This window comes from Hypanus sabinus, chromosome 29 (assembly GCF_030144855.1).
Source record: "Hypanus sabinus isolate sHypSab1 chromosome 29, sHypSab1.hap1, whole genome shotgun sequence".
Taxonomy (NCBI): domain Eukaryota; kingdom Metazoa; phylum Chordata; class Chondrichthyes; order Myliobatiformes; family Dasyatidae; genus Hypanus; species Hypanus sabinus.
The window spans coordinates 8,698,011-8,723,783 of NC_082734.1; the positions used below are offsets into that span (position 1 = coordinate 8,698,011).

The 25,773-nt window shown below is 46.0% G+C and overlaps 1 protein-coding gene across 1 annotated transcript in view; it reads left to right on the top strand.

Moving 5' to 3' along the window:
• Positions 1-25,773, top strand: part of cacna1ia (calcium voltage-gated channel subunit alpha1 Ia) — a 589,581-nt gene that overhangs the window by 275,584 nt on the left and 288,224 nt on the right. The gene's annotated exons all lie outside the window — the stretch shown is intronic.

Genomic DNA, 25,773 nt, shown 5'->3' on the forward strand with positions numbered 1-25,773 from the left:
TGCAGGTCAGGCAGCACCCTATAGAGAGGAATAAACAGTCGATGTTTCAGGCCGAGACCCTTCGTCAAGACTCAGTGTGTGATTAGGGTTGTACAGGTCGATTCAGGAACCAATTCGTTGAGGGGATGTGGCTGTTTCTACAGTAAGTCCTGAAGAAGGGACTTGGCCCAAAGCATCGACTGTTTACTCTTTTCCATAGATGCTGCCTGACCTGCTGAGTTCTTCCAGCATTGTGTGTGTGTGTGTGTGTGTGTGTGTTGTTTCGCAGATTTTCTCATGTTTGTTGCTGTTCCTGAACCGGGTGGTATGAGATTTCAGGCTGTGTACCTCCTGTGCAATGGTCGCTGTGAGAAGGTGCCCTGGCCTGGATGATGGGAACTTTGATAAGAGAGACTCTACTTTCTTGAGGCAGTGCCTTCTGCAGATGCTCTTGAAGCTGGGGAGGGAAGTGTGCATGATGTTCTGAGATGATTACCTGGTCTGTTGACCTACCCAGTCTCTATACAATTTTCCCTAGCCTTGAATGTATCTGAGTGTCCTCAGGGCTTTGAAAGTAGAGCTCCGTCTAGTTTGTTTATGAAAAAATCCAAAGAACAAAGTAAATTTATTATCAAAGTGCGTATATGTCACCATATACGACCCTGAGATTCAATTCCTTGCAGGCATTCTCAGTAAATACAAATACCATAGAGACAACAAAATCTTTACACAAGACGGACAGACAGTCCATGTGCAAAAGACAACAAACTGTGCAAATACAAAAAGAAAATAAATAGTCATAAATAAATAAGCAATAAATCTCAAGAACATGAGATGATGAGATGAAGAATCCTTGAAAATGAGTCCATAGGTTGTGGGAACTGTTGAGATTTGAGGTGAGTGAAGTTATACCTACTGGTTCTAAAGATCGATGGTAGTTATAAATATCCTGAACCTTGTGGTGTGGGTGCTGGGGCTCCTGTAAATGAAATTTTCTTCATTCAGAGTTCTATGCAACATTTTATTGTGCTTCAGTCTTCCCCAGAAACACTTTATAATACTTTTGTGGTATGGTCCCCATTGTAAGGTCTGCATAGCAAGTAGCAACGTACATATGATTCATTCTGATGTCATTTAGCATGGGTCTGTGTTTAACATCATTGAGTTTCCAGCACCAGGAGCGCGTCTGACTTTGTATGGAGGTGTCTGGGGCGGGACTGGAACCCACAAGCTACTGACTGACCTGCTAAGCTGCAGCAGACAGCAAGTTTAAAAGGAGATGAAGTGGGGTGCTCTAGTTGGATCAGGGAGACGCCAGTAGAAAGTTATGTGGAGAGCTGGCGGCTTGTGAAATCCGAATGCTCCACGACAGTTATAAATCAGGATTTGAAGCCGTTCTGTGCCGCCTGAGATGATAATATCACACTAAGTGGCTGCTTACTATGTGAACCATTAAACATCTCTGCCAGAGAAAGATAAGAAACTCAGTTTGTCAGATTAATCTGAATCTCCTCCAATCGTTTACAGATCTACAGACGTCTTGTGATAAGGCTGCCTTTATCAAATGTCCACGAAAGAATGCATTGGGAAATTTCTGGCTACATCACACATTTTAAGTGCGATGTTCATCAAGCCACTATTTTATAAGGCTCAAGAAAAAGGCAGAGAGATTTCAAGCAATTGCACAAAGCATTCGAGCATTCTCTGGCAGTTTGCATGTGCAGGTTGTGGACACTTTTCTGTCTTGGTGAAGAGATTGTAGTTTTACCTCATTCCTAACAGTTGATAAGGCCATTACAGGCAAAGTACAGGCCAGTATTCTCAGGATCTCAGGATGTGCCACACTGTCAGAGGGACAGTACTGAGGGAGTGTCTCACTGACAGAGGGACAGTACTGAGGGAGTGTCTCACTGTCAGAGGGACAGTACTGAGGGAGTGTCTCACTGTCAGAGGGACAGTACTGAGGGAGTGTCTCACTGACAGAGGGACAGTACTGAGGGAGTGTCTCACTGACAGAGGGACAGTACTGAGGGAGTGTCTCACTGTCAGAGGGACAGTACTGAGGGAGTGTCACACCATCAGAGGGACAGTACTGAGGGAGTGTTTCACTGTCAGAGGGACAGTACTGAGGGAGTGTCACACCATCAGAGGGATAGTACTGAGGGAGTGTTTCACTGTCAGAGGGTCAGTACTGAGGGAGTGTCTCACTGTCAGAGGGTCAGTACTGAGGGAGTGTTTCACTGTCAGAGGGACAGTACTGAGGGAGTGTCACACCATCAGAGGGACAGTACTGAGGGAGTGTCTCACTGTCAGAGGGTCAGTACTGAGGGAGTGTCTCACTGTCAGAGGGACAGTACTGATGGAGTGTCACACTGTCAGAGGGACAGTACTGAGGGAGTGTCTCACCGTCAGAGGGACAGTACTGAGGGAGTGTCACACCATCAGAGGGACAGTACTGAGGGAGTGTTTCACTGTCAGAGGGACAGAGGGAGTGTCACACCGTCAGAGGGATAGTACTGAGGGAGTGTCACACCATCAGAGGGACAGTACTGAGGGAGTGTCACTCTGTCAGAGGGACAGTACTGAGGGAGTGTCACACCATCAGAGGGACAGTACTGAGGGAGTGTCACTCTGTCAGAGGGACAGTACTGAGGGAGTGTCACACCGTCAAAGGGACAGTACTGAGGGAGTGTCACACCATCAGAGGGACAGTACTGAGGGAGTGTCTCACTGTCAGAGGGATAGTACTGAGGGAATGTCATACTGTCAGAGGGACAGTACTGAGGGAGTGTTTCACTGTCAGAGGGACAGTACTGAGGGAGTGTCACACCATCAGAGGGACAGTACTGAGGGAGTGTCATACTGTCAGAGGGACAGTACTGAGGGAGTGTCACACCATCAGAGGGACAGTACTGAGGGAGTGTCACTCTGTCAGAGGGACAGTACTGAGGGAGTGTCACACAGTCAAAGGGACAGTACTGAGTGTCACACCATCAGAGGGACAGTACTGAGGGAGTGTCTCACTGTCAGAGGGATAGTACTGAGGGAATGTCACACTGTCAGAGGGACAGTACTGAGGGAGTGTTTCACTGTCAGAGGGACAGTACTGAGGGAGTGTCACACCATCAGAGGGACAGTACTGAGGGAGTGTCATACTGTCAGAGGGACAGTACTGAGGGAGTGTCACACCATCAGAGGGACAGTACTGAGGGAGTGTCACTCTGTCAGAGGGACAGTATTGAGGGAGTGTCACACTGTCAGAGGGATGGTACAGAGGGAGTGTCTCACCATCAGAGGGACAGTACTGAGGGAGTGTCACACCATCAGAGGGACAGTACTGAGGGAGTGTCACACCATCAGAGGGACAGTACTGAGGGAGTGTTTCACTGTCAGAGGGACAGTACTGAGGGAGTGTCACATCATCAGAGGGATAGTACTGAGGGAGTGTTTCACTGTCAGAGGGTCAGTACTGAGGGAGTGTCACACCATCACAGGGATAGTACTGAGGGAGTGTTTCACTGTCAGAGGGTCAGTACTGAGGGAGTGTCACACCATCAGAGGGACAGTACTGAGGGAGTGTCTCACTGTCAGAGGGTCAGTACTGAGGGAGTGTTTCACTGTCAGAGGGACAGTACTGAGGGAGAGTCACACCATCAGAGGGACAGTACTGAGGGAGTGTCTCACTGTCAGAGGGACAGTACTGAGGGAGTGTCTCACTGTCAGAGGGACAGTACTGATGGAGTGTCACACTGTCAGAGGGACAGTACTGAGGGAGTGTCTCACCATCAGAGGGACAGTACTGAGGGAGTGTTTCACTGTCAGAGGGACAGAGGGAGTGTCACACCGTCAGAGGGATAGTACTGAGGGAGTGTCACACCATCAGAGGGACAGTACTGAGGGAGTGTCACTCTGTCAGAGGGTCAGTACTGAGGGAGTGTCACACCATCAGAGGGACAGTACTGAGGGAGTGTCACTCTGTCAGAGGGACAGTACTGAGGGAGTGTCACACCGTCAAAGGGACAGTACTGAGGGAGTGTCACACCATCAGAGGGACAGTACTGAGGGAGTGTCTCACTGTCAGAGGGATAGTACTGAGGGAATGTCATACTGTCAGAGGGACAGTACTGAGGGAGTGTTTCACTGTCAGAGGGACAGTACTGAGGGAGTGTCACACCATCAGAGGGACAGTACTGAGGGAGTGTCATACTGTCAGAGGGACAGTACTGAGGGAGTGTCACACCATCAGAGGGACAGTACTGAGGGAGTGTCACTCTGTCAGAGGGACAGTACTGAGGGAGTGTCACACAGTCAAAGGGACAGTACTGAGTGTCACACCATCAGAGGGACAGTACTGAGGGAGTGTCTCACTGTCAGAGGGATAGTACTGAGGGAATGTCACACTGTCAGAGGGACAGTACTGAGGGAGTGTTTCACTGTCAGAGGGACAGTACTGAGGGAGTGTCACACCATCAGAGGGACAGTACTGAGGGAGTGTCATACTGTCAGAGGGACAGTACTGAGGGAGTGTCACACCATCAGAGGGACAGTACTGAGGGAGTGTCACTCTGTCAGAGGGACAGTATTGAGGGAGTGTCACACTGTCAGAGGGATGGTACAGAGGGAGTGTCTCACCGTCAGAGGGACAGTACTGAGGGAGTGTCACACCATCAGAGGGACAGTACTGAGGGAGTGTCACACCATCAGAGGGACAGTACTGAGGGAGTGTTTCACTGTCAGAGGGACAGTACTGAGGGAGTGTCACATCATCAGAGGGATAGTACTGAGGGAGTGTTTCACTGTCAGAGGGTCAGTACTGAGGGAGTGTCACACCATCACAGGGATAGTACTGAGGGAGTGTTTCACTGTCAGAGGGTCAGTACTGAGGGAGTGTCACACCATCAGAGGGACAGTACTGAGGGAGTGTCTCACTGTCAGAGGGTCAGTACTGAGGGAGTGTTTCACTGTCAGAGGGACAGTACTGAGGGAGAGTCACACCATCAGAGGGACAGTACTGAGGGAGTGTCTCACTGTCAGAGGGACAGTACTGAGGGAGTGTCTCACTGTCAGAGGGACAGTACTGATGGAGTGTCACACTGTCAGAGGGACAGTACTGAGGGAGTGTCTCACCATCAGAGGGACAGTACTGAGGGAGTGTTTCACTGTCAGAGGGACAGAGGGAGTGTCACACCGTCAGAGGGATAGTACTGAGGGAGTGTCACACCATCAGAGGGACAGTACTGAGGGAGTGTCACTCTGTCAGAGGGTCAGTACTGAGGGAGTGTCACACCATCAGAGGGACAGTACTGAGGGAGTGTCACTCTGTCAGAGGGACAGTACTGAGGGAGTGTCACACCGTCAAAGGGACAGTACTGAGGGAGTGTCACACCATCAGAGGGACAGTACTGAGGGAGTGTCTCACTGTCAGAGGGATAGTACTGAGGGAATGTCATACTGTCAGAGGGACAGTACTGAGGGAGTGTTTCACTGTCAGAGGGACAGTACTGAGGGAGTGTCACACCATCAGAGGGACAGTACTGAGGGAGTGTCATACTGTCAGAGGGACAGTACTGAGGGAGTGTCACACCATCAGAGGGACAGTACTGAGGGAGTGTCACTCTGTCAGAGGGACAGTACTGAGGGAGTGTCACACAGTCAAAGGGACAGTACTGAGTGTCACACCATCAGAGGGACAGTACTGAGGGAGTGTCTCACTGTCAGAGGGATAGTACTGAGGGAATGTCACACTGTCAGAGGGACAGTACTGAGGGAGTGTTTCACTGTCAGAGGGACAGTACTGAGGGAGTGTCACACCATCAGAGGGACAGTACTGAGGGAGTGTCATACTGTCAGAGGGACAGTACTGAGGGAGTGTCACACCATCAGAGGGACAGTACTGAGGGAGTGTCACTCTGTCAGAGGGACAGTATTGAGGGAGTGTCACACTGTCAGAGGGATGGTACAGAGGGAGTGTCTCACCGTCAGAGGGACAGTACTGAGGGAGTGTCACACCATCAGAGGGACAGTACTGAGGGAGTGTTTCACTGTCAGAGGGACAGTACTGAGGGAGTGTCACATCATCAGAGGGATAGTACTGAGGGAGTGTTTCACTGTCAGAGGGTCAGTACTGAGGGAGTGTCACACCATCACAGGGATAGTACTGAGGGAGTGTTTCACTGTCAGAGGGTCAGTACTGAGGGAGTGTCACACCATCAGAGGGACAGTACTGAGGGAGTGTCTCACTGTCAGAGGGTCAGTACTGAGGGAGTGTTTCACTGTCAGAGGGACAGTACTGAGGGAGTGTCACACCATCAGAGGGACAGTACTGAGGGAGTGTCTCACTGTCAGAGGGACAGTACTGAGGGAGTGTCTCACTGTCAGAGGGACAGTACTGATGGAGTGTCACACTGTCAGAGGGACAGTACTGAGGGAGTGTCTCACCATCAGAGGGACAGTACTGAGGGAGTGTCACACCATCAGAGGGACAGTACTGACGGAGTGTTTCACTGTCAGAGGGACAGTACTGAGGGAGTGTCACACCGTCAGAGGGATAGTACTGAGGGAGTGTTTCACTGTCAGGGGGTCAGTACTGAGGGAGTCACACCGTCAGAGGGATAGTACTGAGGGAGTGTTTCACTGTCAGTGGGACAGTACTGAGGGAGTGTCTCACTGTCAGAGGGACAGTACCGAGGAAGTGTCACACTGTCAGAGGGACAGTACTGAGGGAGTGTCTCACTGTCAGTGGGACAGTACTGAGGGAGTGTCTCACTGTCAGAGGGACAGTACTGAGGGAGTGTCACACTGTCAGAGAGACAGTACTGAGAGACTGCAGCACTGCCAGGGATTTGGAGCAGAATTCTGAACCGTAACTCTGTGGCAGTGCTGCCCGTCTGGACACGTTAGCATCTGATGAGGCTAGACTGTGGGATCCTGATGTGTAGAGGATAACCGGCCTTCCGTAGGAATAACAGGTTGCTGTGGCTCAGAGTATTTCATTACGAAGTGTTTCAGAGAGCTGGCAGGAGATGGTTATAAATTTCTTTTACATTGTATTTTCATGAACACATAATCATTATTATTATGTGTCACACAGCAGTAAGATTATGAGTATTCACTACTTCCCTTTAAATTGTCATGATCAAAATCTCCTTCAGAGTGTGGTAACAGCGTCTGCAGAGAAACTGACTGATTTGTTCTGTAACAATTCCATCACCTCATATTTCATCTCTCAGTCTCCTCCCAGCCTCAACAGGACTGCTAGGACAGAGGAATCTTGTTCCAGTCTCCCCGGGGCCTGTGACGATTGCACGGGTGAGGAACAGTAGCTGTAATTCGGTGTGAAGTCCAATGAGTTACGGCGTCACATTAACACATTGAGATCTGCCTGCCAGGCAATGCAGGGGCTTAGAGAGTATCTGCAGTCCCAGTGTCATTTCTGGTTAGAACAGAGAAGAGCATAGCACAGGAACAGGCCCCAGGGCCTACAATATCAGTACCAAACACAATGCCAAATTGAACTAAATCTCATTTGTCTGCATATAATCCAGATCCATCCTTTCTCTGCATGTTCATCAGTCTTGTTGAAAATCCTCTTAAACTCTACTACTTCCTCGACCACTCTGGCAGCTTGCTGCGGGCACCCACCACTTGTACCACACATCTTTAAAATTTAAGGAGAGGAATAAATAGTTGATGTTTCTGGCCAAGACCTCTGATTAGTGTCTCGGCTTGAAATGTTGACTGTTTTTATTTATTGAGGTACTGTGCGGAATAAGCCCTCCCAGCCCTTTGAGCCGGAGTCCAGCAGTTCCCCCGATTTAATTTTCTAGCCTAATCACAGGACGATTTACAGTGATCAATTAACCCACCAACCGGCATCGTCATTGGACCGTGGGAGGAAACCGGAGCAGCCCGAGGAAACCCATGAGGTCACGGGGAGACTCCTTACAGACAGCAGCGAGGACTGAACCCCAGTTGCAAGCACGCTAAAGATTTCTGCTAACGACTACGTGACTGCGCGGCCTATATCCCATCCATAGATGCTGCCTGACCTGATGAGCAGCATTTTACATGTGTTACTCTGAATTTTCAGCATCTGCAGAATCTGTTGTGTTTACATCTTTAATCTTTCTCTCTCCCCCCCCACCCCACCACCACCACTTACCTTAGGCGCATTTCCACATTTATTTGATGTTTCTGCACTGGGGAAAAGATTCTATCTACCTCAACTGTGCCAAAGCCTGAGCTGCAGTAATTGGATCCAAATATGGACGTCAAGCCCTTAGATAGGATGCCAAGGCTTTAGAGAGGGAGCTGAGGAAATTTACCAGAATGGTCCCAGGAGCAAACACATCTCTTATGTGGAGGCATTTGGAGAATTGCAAATAGAACAAACTGCAGACACTGGAGATCTTCAATTTCAATTTCAAAGTACATTTCTTATCCAAGAATGCACATATTTGGCAACCTTGAGATTTACTTACAGACAGCCACAAATCACGGCAATTTAAAAACAAATGAAGACCAACACCTGATGAGCAGAGAAAGAGGGGAAAAACACACAAAACATGCAAACAATAGAAGCGAGCCACAACATTCCGAAGCAAAATCAGCCCTTAGGTGTGAACCCTGGAGTAGGCCCAAAGCCTCATTATCAGTCCATCACATTAGCAGGCACAGAGCACAGCAGCCGGGGCAGTCTTCGTAGCCTCAGAGTCTCGGAGAGAGGAGTGAACATTGCAAAGTCGGCCCTTGCCTCTGATCCCGATGCCTTGCCTTTCCAGTTTATCATTAAAGTATCGTTACCTTGAATAAGAAAGAGGGAGAAATACAGGAAACAGCATTTTAGGCCGGCTCTGCACAAGTAGAAACTGAGCTAAAATTTCTGATCATGATCGTTGATCAAGTCCAAGGAAGAGTGGTATAAGAGGCAGAAAAGGAGACAGGAAGGATGGATAGGACAAAGGGGATATTGGTGATAGGTAAAACCAAGTCAAATAGATCAATGGGGATATTAGGGGATGACTTGTCTGTCTTATCTGTTGCTAGTAGCATGATATGGGAGCTGTCCAGCAATTCAGAGAGACAAACTGAATGACTGTCTGAGGCAGAGTCATCTAAAGTTGGTGAGATGAACACCGAGTCTGGAAGGCAGCAGAATGCCCAGACAAAAGAATTTTCCTGCTTGATACAGAGTTTTCAGAATTCCAAGGGAAGAGGTGAAATCAGAATCAGGCTTATTATCACCGTATGTCGTGAAATTTGTTTTGTGGCAGAAAAAAAACTGCTATAAATGGCAACAGTAAATAAGTAAATATTGCAAAAGAAAAGGAATTGTAAGGTTGTGTTCATAGATTCATGGACCGTTCAAGAATCTGATGGTGGAGGGGAGTAAGGTGTTCCTAAGGTGTTGAAGGTGGATCTTCAGGCTCCCGTCCCTTCTCTCTAAAGGTAGTAATGTGACGAGAGTATGGCATGGATGGTGACGGTCCTTAATGATGGATGCCCCCTTCTTGAGGCACCACCATTTGCAATCCTCTGCATTGACCCTCCATGCAACCATTCAGAATGATCCCTCCATTCGTCAGTAGAGCTTTACAAGAGTCTTTGGAGACATGACAAATCATGGAATAATGGAATGAATGACAAAGGACATCAAGCCTGCTGCAGATTAATGACCTCTAACTGATTGGAGCTTTACAGTTTATGAGATTTTGCTTTCCTTGACAACTTACCAACGTATTGATGTGATCACGAAAAGGACAGAACAGCGGCTATATTTCATTTGGAGTTTGAGGAAACGTGATACGTCACCAAAGACTCTAGCAAATTTGCATCACTGACTGCTATGCGGGACTACTGCACAGGATTGGGGAAAAAAAACTGCAGAGGTTGTAGACCCAGCCAGTGCCATCATTGAGGAGATCTTCAAAATCTGATGCCACAGAAAGACGACATCCCTCATTGAGGAAACACGAGGAAATCTGCAGATGCTGGAAATTCAAGCAACACACACAAAATGCTGGTGGACCACAGCAGGCCAGTCTCACTATCTTTCCTTTCAGTTAGTCCTGACGAAGGGTCTGGGCCTGAAATGTCAACAGTGCTTCTCCCTATAGATGCTGCCTGGCCTGGCCTCGTTGAGGTCCCCCTCCCCCTCCTCCATCACCCAGGGTAGGCCCTCTTCTCATAACTACCTCCTGAATGGAAGTACAGGAGCCTGAAGACATACACTGGACATTTTAGGAACAGCATTGTCTCCTCCGCCATCAGATTTCTGAACGGACAATGAACCCCTGAACATCACCACACTATTTTTGCTCTCTTATTGCGCTACTTCTGACATCGTAAACCAGCGAGTTGTTTGTTATGTCTCCTCGCTCGCTGGGAAAACGGAGACACCTCCCTCTCCCTTATTGGGAGGGGGGAGGAAGAGAGAGAGAGTGAGAGAGAGAGCTTGTGGTTTGTCGAATACTGGGTGGACAAGTACACTTTGGGTACTAACAACAACACACACAAAACGCTGGTGGAACACAGCAGGCTAGGCAGCATTTATAGGGAGAAGCGCTGTCGATGTTTCGGGCCGAGACCCTTCGTCAGGACTAACCGAAAGGAAAGATAGTAAAAGATTTGAAAGTAGTGGGCAATAGTGGTACTGCAAGTCTGTGCTTTTGCTATTCCTTTGCTCATGCTCGAGTGCTCATTGGCAGTGATTTTTTTTGCCCGTGGGGGGAAGGGGGAATTGGTGCTCACTGCCGCTTACATGCAGGAGGGGTGTGTTGGGGGGACCTTTGGGGTTCTCACATTTAACTATCGTTCATTCTTTGGGGCACTCAGTTTTTGTGGATGTTTGCGAAAAAGCATTTCAGGGTGTATATTGTATACATTTCCCTGCCATTAAATTGGACCTTTGAACCTTTACTTATTGGATTTATATATCCAGTATCTACGCAGCAGAGAGCGTCCTGACAAGCTGCTTGGTATGGAAACTGCACTGGAGCAGACAGGAAGGTATAAAGCTCTACAAGGGAAAGTCAAAACTGCCAACGTATCACTGGCACCACCCTACCCACCATCAAGGACGTACTGTATATACAGAAAGGTGCTGGAAAAGGACCAGTAACATCATAAAGGATCCCACCCACCTTGCTCATGGACTGCTTGTCCCCCTCCCATCAGGGAGGAGGCTACGTAGCACCCATGGCAGGGCCACCAGACTCAATAAGCCGAGTAACATCTCCACCCAATAACTCCATCACTACTTTTTTTACTTCCTTTTAATTGCTTTATGAAAAGCCTCTATCGTGTGGATAGTCAGAGGCTTTTTCCCAGGGCTGAAATGGTTGCCACAAGAGGACACAGGTTTAAGGTGCTGGGGAGGAGGTACAGAGGAGATGTCAGGGGTAAGTTTTTTACTCAGAGAGTGGTGAGTGTGTGGAATGGGCTGCCGGCAATGGTGGTGGAGGCGGATACGATAGGGTCTTTTAAGAGACTTTTAGATAGGTACGTGGAGCTTAGTAAAATAGAGGGCTATAGGTAAGCCTAGTAATTTCTGAGTGAGGGACATGTTTGGCACAGCTTTGTGGGCTGAAGGGCCTGTATTGTGTTGTAATTTTCTATGTTTCTATGTTTCTAATCAATGTATATAGGGTATCATATATTTATATTTATTGTGATTTTTATTATTACTTTTTTTTGTGTTATTTACTCTATATCAGATCCAGAGTGACAATTATTTCATTCTCCTTTACATTTATGTACAGGGAATTACATTAAACAATCTTGAATATGGAGTATATATATTTTCTGATTATGATTTATAGTATATTTTATTTATTGCACTGTACTGCTGTTGCTTAACAACACATTTCATGACATATGTCAGTTGTAATATACCTGATTGTGATTTTGATTCGAATATTCGCTGGGTTCGGAGTAGTCATTCATAGAGGTATTTGACAAGTTACTGTGTAAGCTGAAATCTTTCACGTTTGCTAACTTGTACTGTTGAAATGCTGGAGTTATTCAATGTCTGTAGGTATAAACCATCATCTACCCCCATGCCTCGCTGTGACAGCTGAAATGAGTAAATGTCATGGTGAAGCTTTGAACATGAATGCCTCCAGGGCTGCTTTGACTTATATTAAGCTGGAACAGCTCTCTCTTTCTCCATTCCTTGCTTTGAGTTGTCCAGCTCACTGCTATCTATTAGTGTTTTTGACTTCTTGCACTAGATCAGCCCCCATTAACGGAGAATGTTTGTGCGTGACTTTGTTTAACATGAGAAGCCTGATGCATGGGCAGCCAACACACCATCCTTGACAGATCTGGGTCTGAGTCCAGTGGCATGGATCCTTCACCGCTCTAGTCTTCCTTTGCCTGAAGTGCCATTATGATGTATCATCAAGTTACCCCAGCACCATCCTTTCCGGGACCTCCCCATTTGACCTTACCATCATGGGTGACCCTACCAGGAGCTACGCACCAGATGACTAAACTCTAGACGGTGTCACTCTTGGGATCTCAGGAAATCATAAACCTCTCCACCCCAACAATCCTCGGAGATGAAAATCAGCTCCCATTACTTCTGTAGGAATCAGACTGCAACCTCAATTCAAGTAGTGCCTGTCCTGTCAGAGAGACAGACAGAGGAGGAGAATCAGACAGACTGCAAGATGCTTTTAAACTGCAAAACTTGGGAGGGACAAGGTAGTGATCTTGAAGTCTTAGAATAAGGTAACTGTGTGGAATTGAGATCAAAAGGAATTCCTTCAGTCAGGTGAATGCACTTATATGGATTTCATTCCTCAGAGGGTTAATGCCCAGAATATTGCTGACATCACCAGGATTTTGATGACTGTCATACGGAACCTGATTAGATGAGTGGGACCATGATGGTGTTGAATGTGCCTGGGGGCCCTGAGGCCTTCTGCTCCTGTGCTCTGCTCCAGGCCTTCAGAGGAAATACAGGGAACAGCTAACGTTATCAGACTATGCCTATCTCTTGGTGACAGGACAAATGGTCTAATTCTATCATTGTTTTCAAGCTTAAGTAAGAGAAAAGACTCACAAAGTGATTGACAAAAGACTGGGATTCAAACCACTGGCATGGGGACCCTTGGATACTTGGAAAGTATGAATACATGGATGAGGAAGATAAAGAAGGGAAGTTGGCCATCCCAATGAGCTATGATCAGAGAGGGCTAGAGATTACTAATCAGAACCTTACCCTAACCACACATCCTGCTGGCTGTATTCCCCACTTGCTTCTCTTCAATTTTGAAGGCTTGCATTTGAGGCCATTCCCACTTCTTCTCGCTGTGCTTAAATTGAAGTTCAAGAGTGACGGGGCAGAAGCGAGTAGAAGGTGTTTGGGAAGCTGCAAGGTCTGAAGGTAGATTGACTAAAAAACATTACCAATAACAACTTTTCTGGATTAAGTTGTGGTAAATTATCACTGTAAACAATGAAGAAGCAAGTGGAGATGAAACAGATTCGAAGGGTGGGCCGTGCAACGCTGAGGGGCAACGTGTTCAAGGTGGGGTTGCAGACAGAGTTGGTGTTGCTGTTGGAGTTGGAGTGAGGGATTTGGAGAGGAGTCAATGTTCATCTAGCTAACCTGGGTGCAAGGTTGGATCCTTTGGTTAGGTCGAGAATGGCTTTGGGCTGTGCAGCCCAAACGCGTCGCTAAGCCAGGATCCGGGTCCTAGAGTGAGATAACCCGGAGCCTGGACAATTTAAATGCCAGTCCAGATAGGCTGGAAGCGCCGAGGCTGTGAACTGCCCCGGTGGCTGCCATCTCTGCGAGTCTCGTGGTGTTTTTGCCCCACTGATGTGGTGAACTGAGATCGAGGCTTGGGCCTATTCCGGCTGCTCCGGTGGCGGATCTAAGAACTCAGTCTGGTTCAGAATGCTGTTGTTTGCATGAAGTGTGTGTGTGTATTTTCGCCTTCCTCCTTTCTCAACATGGTGGCTATGGTCCTTTTGTTTTGGACTCCTCAGGTTTCTTGCTTTGCGGCTACCTGTGAGCAAACAAATTTCAAGGTGTATAATTTACACATCCTTTGATGACAAATGTACTTGAATCTAGATAAGTCATGTGGACTTGCTGGACGACACCCAATAGACTGAAAGCGGTAGCTGAAGAGATTGTGGAAGCAGTATTAGTGATCTTTCAGGACTCACTAGATCCTGGAATGGTTCTAGGGGACTGGAAAATTGCAAATATCACTCTACTCTTTAAGAAAGGAGAGAGGCAACAGACAGGAAATTATAGGCTTGATGTTAAAGTCCATTATTAAGGATGAGGTGGCAGTGTACTTGGAGGTACATGATAAAATTGGCCAAAGTCGGCACGATTTCTTGAAAGGGAAATCTTGCCTGACAAGCCTATTGGAATTCTTTGAGGAAATGACAAGTAGGAGAAGCAAAGTGAATGTTTTAACTTGGACTTTTAGAAGACGTTTGATAAGGTGCCACAGATGAGGTTGCTAAGCAAGAGCCCTTTTATTATAGGAAAGGTAGCAGATTGGCTGACTGGTGCCCTTTTCTGATTGGCTTCTGGAGACCAGTGGCATTCTGCAAGGGTCGATGTTGGGACCACTTCTTTTCATGTTATATGCTAATGGTCTAGATGACAGAATTGATGCATTTGTGGACATGTTTGTGGTGATACTGCAATACAACGTTGAGGAAGAAGGACTAGGATACATTAGGACATAGGTGTCAAACTCAAGGCCCGCGGGCCAGAGATCATTTTAGATAGATCTATTATTTTAATTATTAATGGCCCGGCGATATGAAGCCTATGATTGTAAGTTAATACCAATCATAAAAATAATGCTTGCTCAGCAGTCTTCTTCATAAGAAATGGAATTTGTGAAGTGAAACACTTTGTAGTTATAGCAGAGACTGAGACACATGAGAACAGGCTGAAAAAACGGAGGCAATGAAAGCTGCGTTCGCACGCGCCCGACTGATCCGGCCCGCATGAAGCTGCATTTTGCCCAATCCAGCCCGTGACCTAAAATGAGTTTGACACCCCTGCATTAGGGGAATGAGTAAAGAAGTGGCAGATGGAATACAGTGTAGGGAAGTGTAAAGTCATGCACTTTGATAGAAGAAATAAAGGCATAGACTATTTTCTAAATTGGCAGCAAATTCAGAAGTCAGAGATGCAAAGGGAATTGGGAGTCCTTGTGCAGGATTCGCCAAAGGCTAACTTGAAAGTTGAGTCGGTAGTAAGGAAGGAAAATACAAGGTTAGCATTTATTTTGAGAAAATTAGAATATAAAAGCAAGGATGTAATGCTGAGGCTTTATAAGACATTGATGAGACCACATATAGAGTATTGTAAGCTGTTTTGGGCACCATATCTAATAAAAGATGTACTGACATTGGAGGGGTCCAGAGGAGATTCATGAGAATGATCCCAGGATTTAAAAGGTTAATGGATGTGGAGTTTGAAGGCTCTGGGCCTATACTCACTGGAGTTTAGAAGAATGCAGGGGGAATACCATTGAAATCTACCTAATATTGCGAAGCCTAGGTAGAATGGACATGGAGAGGATGTTTCCTATACCGGAGGAGTGTAGGACTAGAGGGTACAGCCTCAAAATCCAAGGATGGCCCTTTAGAACAGAGGTGGAGGAATTTCTTTCACCAAAGGGTAGTGAATCTGTGGAATTAATTTTCACTGATGGTTGTGAAGACCAGCTAAGTCATTAGGTATATCTAAAGCAGAGTTTGAAAAGTTCTTGATTCCTAAGCATGTCAAAAAATATGGGGAGAATGAAGAAGAATATGGTTGAGAGGGAAAGTAAATCAGGCATGATAGAAAGGTGGGACAGAGTCCATGGGTCTAATTCCACTCCTACATCTATGGTCTAAGACGTCTTTTGTGCTGCTAGGAGTTATGTTTAATTCCCACCACTGCCTCTTAGGAAACAATAACTCCAGGAGAGGCCGGTTAAGCTAAATGTTCATTTTATATTCTATAAATGGTATGCCATCCAGTGGCTTTGATGCTTCTCTCCCATGGCAGGAGCTAGAACTTGGACATGGAATGAAAGTTTACCAGATATCGTAAACTTTAGGATAGCATTGTAACTTAGTGGTTATTGTAACACCATGACCCAGGTTCAATTCTTTACAGGCAATGGCATAAGGAGTCTGAACATTCTCCCTATGACTGCTGGATTTCCTCCAGGTGCTCCAATCTGCTCCCGCATTCCAAAGACATGGGTGAGCAGGTTAATCGGCAACATGGGAGTAACTGGGCAGTGCAAGCTCGTTGGTCCACTCAATAAAAAGAAAACTTCTCCACTCACATGGCCATAAACCTTTGGTGTTCTGTAGCCCAGAGAACCAGAGAGTTGGAAGAGTGTACATAATGTAGGTGGAGACAAACAGATTTTTGGACTACAAGAAATTAAGACTTAAAGTGAGCAGACAGGAAAATGGAGCCGAGGCTAAGATCAGATGAAAAACGTTCTTAATGAATGAGAAACTCAGAATCAGAATCAGGTTTATTATCACTGCCATGTGCCATGAAATTTGTTAACTTAGCAGCAGCAGATCATTGTGATTCCTAATATAGAAGAAGAGAAATAAATAAATAAATAAATTACAATATATTTATATTGAATAGATTAAAAATTGTGCAAAAACAGATATTATCTGTTTATAAAGTTGAGGTAGTGTTCATGGGTTCAATGTCCATTTATGAATTGGATGGCAGAAGGGAAGAAGCTGTTCCTGAATTGCTGAGTGTGTGCCTTCAGGCTTCTGTACCTCCTACCCGATGTAACAGTGAGAAAAGGGCATGCCCTGGGTGCTGGGGGTCCTTAATAATGGATGATGCCTTTCTGAGACACCGCTCCTTGAAGATGTCCTGGGTCCTGGGTCCATTGTAGGATAGTACCCAAGATGGAGCCAACTAAGTTTATGACTTTCTGCCGATTCTTTTGGTCCTGTGCAGTAGCCTTCCCCCGCAAATACCAGCAGGTGATGCAGCCTATCAGAATGCTCTCCATTATACATCTATAGAAGTTTTTGAGTGTTTTTGTTGATATATCAAATCTCTTCAAATTCCTAATGAAGTATAGTTGCTGTCTTGCCTTCTTTATAGCTGTATCAATATGTTGGGACCAGGTTAAATCCTCAGATATCTTGACACCCAGGATCTTGAAACTGCTCACTCTCTCTACTTCTGATCCCTCTATGGAGATTACCCTACATCAAACTCTTCCTGAAGTCCACAATCAGCTCTTTTGTCTTACTTATGTTGAGAGCAAGGTTGTTCCTGTGACTAGTTGGTATATCTCGCTTCTGTACACCCTCTGTTCTCTATCTGAGATTTTACCAATAATGGTTGTATCATCAGCAAATTTATAGATGGTATTTGAGCTATGCCTATCCACACAGCCATGGGCATAGAAAGAGTTGAGTAGTGGACTAAGCACATACCCCTGAGATGCACCAGTGCTGATAGTCAGCGAGGAGGAGATATTATCACCAATCCACAAAGATTGTGGTCTTCTGGTTAGGAAGTCAAGGATCCAACTGCAGAGGGAGGTACAGAGCCCTAGGCTATAGAACTAAATTCTACTCCATGTTTGTAGTTCCAAAGCCATAAACACATTGAAGGATACTCCATATAATCACTATGCAATACATTCTCACTTCAAAGTTTCAAAGTACACTTATTATCAAAGAATGTGTATATTATATACCTTGAGATTTGTTTGCTTACAGGCAGCCCTAAAAAAGACCAACACCCGATGTGGAAGAGAAAGGAAAAAATAACAGAGCATGCAAACAGCAGGAGCAAGCAATAATATTCTGAACCAAATTGAGTCCTTAGATCTGAACTCAGGATACCCTTGGTATCATATTAGCAGGCATGGAACACAGCAGCTGGGGCAGTTTTCATAGCCTCAGCACCATGGAGAGAGGAGTGACCATTGCGGAGAGCGAGTGAAATTAGCTCTCGCCTCTGATCCTGACACCCGGTCTTTCCAGTCCATCTGGACTGGCATTTAAGTTGGTCCAAACAGCATCCCGAACCTCGCAGTAGAACCCAAGCACCACTGCAGTGGAAGGCTCTGGGCCTAGTACTCATCACCCAGTGATTCGCCCCAGGCCCAGGTTTCGCCCCCCTAGCCCAAAGCCGCTGTCAAACTCTTCAGATCAGCTCTACATCCAGAGCGATCCGAGCTCACACCGGAGCCAGTTGCACAGGTATCAGAATTCTGCTGCCTCAACTTCTCATCTCCGAGTGGCTCACTCCATCGGCACTGATTCTGAAATGCACCAGCAGGGCTCATCCCTTAACTCACTTCACTTTCACTTGCCTCTTCATTGATTATGGTGACAATTTACCGCAATTTGCTTCAGAAAAGCTGCTATCAGTAACATCTTTTTCAGCCCTCTTTATTCCCATATCCGCTCATCTTTCTGGTTTTTTTTCTGGTTATTCAATGTACCAGGTGGTTAAGCATATGTGGTTATGCAGGAAAAAGTGCGAAGCTGATGAACCAGGACATTGCCTGGGTTCAAGGATTTGAGTTATGGAGTAAGATTGGATACATTGACGTTTTTTTTTCCCTGGAACAAAGGATGTTGTCATGGTCCCTTCTGGCACTCACCCACCTGACTATTTACCTCGGGAATTGGGCCTCAATCACCTTGTTTAGTTCCTATCATTCCCAGGTTCCACTAACTACAAACACCTGCTTTCCATCAGCAAATGCAGGATAAAAACCCTGTGATCACAACAAGGAGCTACCATTTTTTTTTTGGTTGACTCCAGTGTGAGTAACTTTGTTCCATGGTTCTTAGGACCACTGGTTCTCGGTCAAGCATCGCTCCTGGATACTGACTCCATGCTTGCTATGTTAATAATGCCTCCTGACTCTGCCTCCATGTCCATGTTCTGCACTTAGGTTCATTTCCACCACCACGTCCTTGCAACAGATCGGATTGAAAACTTGAGTTACAGAAAGAGATTGGATAGGCTGGGGTGAAGGAGGCTGAGGGGTGACCTAGCGAAAATATGTAAGATTAATGGAGACATTGATAGAGTAGAGAATCAAAATCTTATGGTAGAGGCATCAAAAACAAGAGGGCACAGGTTTAAGGTGAGAGGTAGGGGTTTCAATGAGGATCCTAGGAGTAGGCTCTTTACACAAAGTTGAAATCTGTAGTCTAATGAGGCAATTAGAAAGACACTTGAATAGCCATGGTATTGAAGTTTAATGTCCTAATGCAGGTAAGCGGTAAGTATAAATAGGCAAGAAGTTTAACTTGGATATAATGGGCTGAAGTGTCCATCTCTATCCTGTACAAATTTGTGACTTGACAATATTCTGGGTTTCTCATGAAATCTCAGCTGAATTTATCTGTCTTGCATTTTTCAGACCTGAAATCAACATAAGTTAATGTAAAGAGAAAACTGCAAAACTGTTCCCTAAAATGGCTCTGAATTTCAGGGCTCATCATAATGCAGTGAACAGCATAGAAACAGAAGGGCTGAATAGACTCCATACCTTACAGAGCAATGGTAGAGATAAGTTCTTGCACATACATACACACGAAGAGAGACAGATAGCCAAGTAGTTTTGGTTCAGACAGAAATTATTCACATTCATGTTAATGGTTCTGTTTGTGCTATAGCCTTGGATGGATAGATAGGTAGATAGATAATACTGAGAACATGAGTTTTAGAGCCCTTGTAAATGGGTCTGGTCTGTAGATTGTGGAATCAGTTCAGTGTTGAGGTGAGTGAAATTATCCACACTGGTTCAGGAACTTGATGTTTAAAGGGTAATAATTGTTCCTGAGCTTAGTGGTATGGGTCCGAAGGCTCCTGTACCTCCTTGTTGGCAGCAGCAAGGAGAGACCATGGCCTGGATGGTGGGGGTAAAGCAAATCAGGCAGCGTTATTGGAGTGGAATAAATAGATGATGTTTCAGGCCAAGATGACCATTCCTGATGAAGCATTGCAGCCAGAAGTAATGACTATTTATTTCCCTCCATAAAAGCTGCCTGAGCTGCTGAGTTCCTGCAACATAACTGTAAGGAAAAGTCTGAGGCCTGTGCCCCTGTCCAAGGTGCTGAAATAATGACATGCTTTTACTTGGTTCATAGAGTGTGAGCATTCCTGGCAATATCACCATTGATTATCCATCCCTAGTTGCCTCAGGGCTAAGGAAGGAGTTAGGTATCGGTCGTCACATTGATGACTCTAGACTCACAAAAAGAAACTACCAAAAAGTGTGTGCGGTAGCATAGCAGTTAGCGCAATGCTTTTGCAGCTTGGGGCTTCAGAGTGCGGAGTTCAATTCCAACATCATCTGTAAGAAGTCTGTACATCCACTCCATGGAATGCGTAGATTTCCTCTAGGTGCTCTGGTTTGCTCCCACAGCCCAAAGGTATACTCGTTGGTAGGTTAATTGGTCATTGTAAATTGTTCCGTGATTAGTCTAGGGTTGAATCATTTATTGCTGTAGTGATGCAGCTCAAATGGCCAGAATGGCCTACTCCACAGTGTATATCTAAATAGATTTCCTTGCCTGAAGGACATTAGCAAAGCTGATCAGTTAAAGGGATGATTCAGCAGATGGACTAAACTCAAATTTAGATTCATTTAGTTTATCAAATGTACATCAAAACATTCAGTGAAATGTGTTGCTTGCATTAACAACTGATGCAACTTTAGCATGTGCTGGGGCAGCCCACAAGTGTCACTAAACATTCTGGAGCCAGCATAGCTTGCCCACAATGCTCGGCAGAACAACACAGAGCACAGCAAGCAACGAATCAACAGCATCGGCAAACAAAGCCTGTTTCCTCTTTCCCACCCCCACGCACGGAAAATCCTTCAGCTTTGTACTTGCAAATGAATTCTGAAAAAAAACACCTTCTGTCCCTCTGCAAAAATTATGAGACTTGGTTGAGAAAGTGCAGGAATCTACTAACTTATTTAGAGAGATGGTATCCAGTAATTTAAACCCAAGATGCAAAGTAGTGGGGTGACAGGTTGGGGGCACTCCTAGAGTTAAGAACCAGAAATTACACATACACTTCAGTATGCAAAATCTGTGCAGTCTCTTTCTAAGGAGATCCAGTGATATCGGATTCACTTTACAGTCTTAAAAGATAATAATTGAGTACTCCAAGCTGAGAGGTTGGTAGGGAGTCTTGGCTTTAGCTGCACACTATCTGGGTTCAAGCAGGGCTCACAGTCAATTCAACTGTCAGAGGGAATTTTGTCTGGTCAAGAAGAGAGCTAATCAGAAATTATGAGGGCAAAACAGTAGGTTGAACTCTTGAGGTCCTGAGTTGGGATGAGCTCAAATATTTAAGGGAAGCATGGTGATTAGTGTGGTACTATTACACTGCCTGTGACCCAGATTCAATTCAATTCCTGACACTGTCTGTAAGGAATCTGTATATTCTCCCCTCAATTGCATGGATTTTCTCCAGATTCCCCGGTAGATAGTGCTATTGCCAGAACGCACGCCATGTACCAAGCAAAAACATGTCAAGTTATTTCAGAACCTTGGACAGGGACATTGAACAGTGCAGGCTTGTTGGGCCAGAAGTTACCAAGCTGTAACTATAAAATAAAATTTAAAAATTGATTTACATGTGGGCAACCAGCCGTGTAACCCTGTATCAGGCTAATCAACCTATTGTGTCTATGCTAGTTGTCTTCTTCCTCAGTGACACACATAAAATGCTCGAGGAACTCCACAGGTCAGTCAGGATCCATGGAAAGGAATAACGAGTTGATGTTTTGGGCTGAGACGATTCAGTGGGACCCATCTCCTTTTTCAGTTCCCTGTCGGAATTTCCTATTGATTATGCTTCCACATGCCTTTTAAACAATCACAGCATTAGAAAGGAGTTTTCTTCCTTCCCTCTGCTTTAACTTTTAACATGAATGCACTTATTGGAAGCTGTTTACTTACTCCATCCAAGCTTACTGTGGATGCTCTGTTTCATCTAATCAACTTGATGGAAAACAACCTCTGCCGTTCTAGTCCTTGTCCAAGACCAGTCTTTTCATTCCGTGATGAATCTAATAGGAAAAGAATTGCAGGAAAGTGGTGTTACAGACTATACAACATTCAGAGGTCATCAAATGTCTGATAGCGAAAGACAGAAGTTGCAGAGAGACCGTACCAGGACTCGGTAAACAGGAGATAATTCCCAGAGTAGGCAGGAAAATGAGGTGGACCCTTGAGGTGAAACAGTTTTAGTTGTGTTTGACAGTTGCAGATTGAGTTAGAAACTGGGGAGATGAGAAGAAAGCCATTGGAAATACAAACATGATGTCTCAATATAAGAGAGTGGTGTTAGAATGGTTTGTGTACAAGAATGGGTAATGAATGGTGTGAAGAATATGTGAGAGTGTGAGATTGTGCGATGCAGTGATAGGGTCTAGGAGATGTACAGCACAGAACAGGCCTCTCTGCTCACCAGATCCATTTCTCCAGCCATTGGACTGCCTACACAGATCCCATTATCAGCATTTTGTCAATTACATCTAAGAGAGTGGACTGAATCTGTTGACTGGCTGAAGTTAGGTGGTATTGGGGTACAGTATGTCAGACAATGGGGGTGTTGGGGTACAGTATGAGACAGGGATAGGAGGAGTTGGGGTACAGTGTGAGAGGACAGGATGTTTTGGTGTGTGTTGTGAGAGAGGATAATAGGAGAATGTGAGAGAGGAAAATGTGTTAGGGCACTGTGAAAGAGGGCAGGAGGTGTTGGGGTACATTGTAAGAGAGGACAGGAGGTGCTGGGGTACAATGTGAGAGAGGGTGGGATGTGTTGGGGTACAGTGTGAGAGGATGGAATGAGTTGGGGTACAGTGTGAGAGATGGTGGGATGTGTTGGGGTACAGTGTGAGAGATGGTGGGATGTGTTGGGGTACAGTGTGAGAGAGGGTGGGATGTGTTGGGGTACAGTGTGAGAGGACAGGATTTGGTGGGGTACAGTGTATGAGAGGGTGGGATGTGTTGGGGTACAGTGTGAGAGAGGGTGGGATGTGTTGGGGTACAGTGTGAGAGAGGGTGGGATGTGTTGGGGTACAGTGTGAGAGGACAGGATTTGGTGGGGTACAGTGTGAGAGAGGGTGGGATGTGTTGGGGTACAGTGTGAGAGGGTGGAATGAGTTGGGGTACAGTGTGAGAGATGGTGGGATGTGTTGGGGTACAGTGTGAGAGATGGTGGGATGTGTTGGGGTACAGTGTGAGAGAGGATGGAATGTGTTGGGGTACAGTGTGAGAGGACAGGATTTGGTGGGGTACAGTGTATGAGAGGGTGGGATGTGTTGGGGTACAGTGTGAGAGAGGATGGGATGTGTTGGGGTACAGTGTGAGAGGACGGGATGTGTTGGGGTACAGTGTGAGAGAGGGTGGGATGTAGAGTGTGAGAGGGTGGGATGTGTTGGGGTACAGTGTGAGAGGATGGGATGTGTTGGGGTACAGTGTGAGAGAGGGTGGGATGTATTGGGGTACAGAGTGAGAGAGGGTGGGATGTGTTGGGGTACAGCGTGAGAGATGGTGGGATGTGTTGGGGTACAGTGTGAGAGGATGGAATGAGTTGGGGTGCAGTGTGTGTGAATGTGGGAGGTTTTGGGGTGCAGTGTGTGTGAGTGTGGGATGTTTTGGGGTACAGTGTGTGAGTGTGGGAAGTCTTGGGGCACTGTGTGTGTGTGTGTGTGAGCATGGGAGGTTTGAGGGTGCAGTGTGAGTGAGTGTGGGATGTTTTGGAGATAGTGTGAGTGAGTGTGGGAGGTTTTGGGGTACAGTATGTGTGAGCGTGGGTGGTTTGGGGGTGCATTGTGTGTGAATGTGGGAGGTTTTGGTGTGCAGTGTGGGAACACTGGAGGTGGTGGGATAAAGAGTGATGGAGGACAGGAAGTGTTATGGTACAGTGTGAATGTTATTTGTGTTTTGGATTGCATTGTGTGAGCGTATTGGGGTACTGTGTGTGAGGGTATTGGTGTGCAGTGTGTGAGGGTATTGTACGGTGTGTGAGGGTATTGGTGTACAGTGTGTGAGGGTATTGTTGTACGGTGTGTGAGGGTATTGGGGTACAGTGTGTGAAGGTATTGTATGGTGTGTGAGGGTATGTATTGGTGTACAGTGTGTGTGTGTGTGTGAAGGACCTTATTATGAAACTCAGTCATGTTTTGCAAATCTGTGCTGCATTTCCCGTTGTCTTAACATTGTGTTGATCTCCTCTGCGGATTACAAACCATTGAATCAATTTATTTGCAATTTTTCTCGGCCTGTTATTGAAGCTTTGAATCACCATTCCTTCCACTTGCATTTGGTGGAATGGTTGAATGCCGTACGGTCCTGGAATTCCTTCTCTGATAGGACTCCTCTGATGGGGTTTCTCAATGACCAGTAGGGAGTATCCATCCAGTGGTACCGATATTTCTCCCCATTGGATCAGAAGCCAGCATTCCTATTGAGCTAGAATGTGTGTCAGTTTAATGTATTGTGTTACCTTAATGGAACTAAAACTGCAGCAAAGTGTTTAGAAGCCAGAAGATGAATTGGCAGGGGATCGCTAATAGATTATATCTTCATTAAGGGAATTGTAAACCTCATTCATGTTATACAGATGCATTCCCAAGCCTTTGAGCACGCAGTTCATAATCATCAACCTAATTACTTTAACCTGTTCTAACATGAAACACACCATTATCTTTGAATTGGTTAACTTTCAATTTCCACAAAGCTAATTTATTTTCTTAATTACTGTTTTCGATGAATCATACGCGTTCCCCTCCTCACCTAAGCCGACTCCCAGTGTGCAATTTCCCCCCATCTGATTGTCTAGTGCCATCCCAACAGCAGCAGAGAGGAGAAGTCAAGAAGTGCATAGGGTATGTTGGGTGGGAAGTGAGAGTATTGGGGTACAGTGTGTGTGAGGGTATTGGTGTACAGTGTGTGAGGATATTGGGGTACAGTGTGTGTGAGGGTATTGGGGTACAGTGTGTGAGGGTATTGGGGTACAGTGTGTGACGGCATTGGGGTACAGTGTGTGAGGGTATTGGGGTACAGTGTGTGTGAGGGCATTGGGGTACAGTGTGTGAGGGCATTGGGGTACAGTGTGTGTGAAGGTATTTGGGTACAGTGTGTGTGAGGGCATTGGGGTACAGTGTGTGTGAAGGTATTTGGGTACAGTGTGTGTGAAGGTATTTGGGTACAGTGTGTGTGAGGGCATTGGGGTACAGTGTGTGAGGGCATTGGGGTACAGTGTATGTGAGGGTATTGGGGATGGGTGACCAAGAGAAGGAGGAGTGAGTGCATCATGGGGTATTAGAAAGAGGAAGAGAAGGTGAAAGAGGGAGGAGAGATAGGAGGGAATGGTAGTGGAAGGAAGTGTTGATGAAGGGGACAGGGTGGTGAAGAAGGAGCAAGAGGCAGGAAGGGAAGTTGCAAAGGAGGGTGCGTGGGTTGAGGCAAGGAATGGGGATGTGCAGGGGAGATAAAGGTACTGTTCAGTGGAGTGAGGGAAGTAGAGGGAAGATATTTGAAGGGAGAGTGCGAGGGATGGATGCAAGAATGGAGGCCCCGAGGATTGAATGCGGGAATGGAGGATGTGAGGAAATGGTGGTGCATAAGGGATTGGTGCAGAGAGTGAGGAAGGAAATTAGGGAGTACGAGGCCATAATCACAAGAGATTCTGCAGATGGTTGGAAATCTAGTTCAACACACACAAAATGCTGGAGGAGCTCAGCAGGTCAGGCAGCATCTATGGAGAAGAAT